The following is a 1,085-nucleotide window of genomic DNA, read 5'->3' on the forward strand; positions in this document are numbered from 1 at the left end:
GATCATAATCACTATTTCACAAATGGGGAAATGAAGGGTCAGGAGGTTACACGTGATTCTTACAGTCCCAAAGAAGTTCTGCTGGAGGATTAGTTCTGAAAACAATTACAATTGACGACAACCATTCATTTATTCAACCAATATTTAGTGAGCACCTACTATGTTCCAGGAACTCTGGATCATCGGTGAATAAAACAAAGATCCCTGCCTTCATGGTTGTCAGGAATAATGTCCAAATACTTTTGGTTAAGTGTGTATCTCCATTATTCACTCCATTATTCACTGTTTTGGTTCTACTCTCCTGGAAGATAAAACCAACACACCTGAAACTAAAAGAAAACATTTACGTGAGCATGTTTACAGGAATCAGAGTTAAACTGGGAGTGATAATGGCCTCCTAAGATTAATCAGGGAAAGCCAATGGGTTTAGTGAACCTTGGCCTTGTTTTAAAGAAGAGATAAGTGCTCACTTTGGCAGCACATATACTAAAATTGGAACGATACAGAGAAGATTAGCATGGCCCCTGCGCAAAGATGACATGCAAATTCATGAAGCGTTCCATATTTTTGAGAAAAAAGACCTGTATGCAGAAAACTATAAGACACTGATGAAAGCAATTAAAGATGATACAAACAGATGGAGAGATATACCATGTTATTGGATTGGAAGAATCAACATTGTGAAAATGACTATACTACATAAAGCAATCTACAGATTCAAAGCAATCCCTATCAAACTACCAATGGCATTTTTCACAGAACTAGAACAAAAGTTTTCACAATCTGTATAGAAACAGAAAAGACCCTGAATAGCCAAAGCAATCTTGAGAAAGAAAAATGGAGCTGGAGGAATCAGGCTCCCGGACTTCAGATTATACTACAAAGCTACAGTCAACAAGACAGTATGATACTGGCACAAAAACAGAAATATAGATCAATGGAACAGGATAGAAAGCCCAAAGGTAAACCTACGCACATATGGTCACCTTATTTTTGATAAAGGAGGCAAGAATATACAATGGAGAAAAGACAGTCTCTTCAATAAGTGGTGCTGGGAAAACTGGACAGCTACATGTAAAAGAATG

The 1,085-nt window shown here is 37.4% G+C and overlaps 1 non-coding gene across 1 annotated transcript; it reads left to right on the forward strand.

Moving 5' to 3' along the window:
• The first annotated feature begins 462 nt into the window (after positions 1-462).
• Positions 463-569, forward strand: LOC112065050 (U6 spliceosomal RNA). Its single transcript, XR_002891807.1, has one exon. It is a non-coding gene; the product is annotated as a U6 spliceosomal RNA (small nuclear RNA).
• The last annotated feature ends 516 nt before the right edge of the window (positions 570-1,085 follow it).

Source organism: Physeter macrocephalus, chromosome 1, assembly GCF_002837175.3.
Source record: "Physeter macrocephalus isolate SW-GA chromosome 1, ASM283717v5, whole genome shotgun sequence".
NCBI lineage: Eukaryota > Metazoa > Chordata > Mammalia > Artiodactyla > Physeteridae > Physeter > Physeter macrocephalus.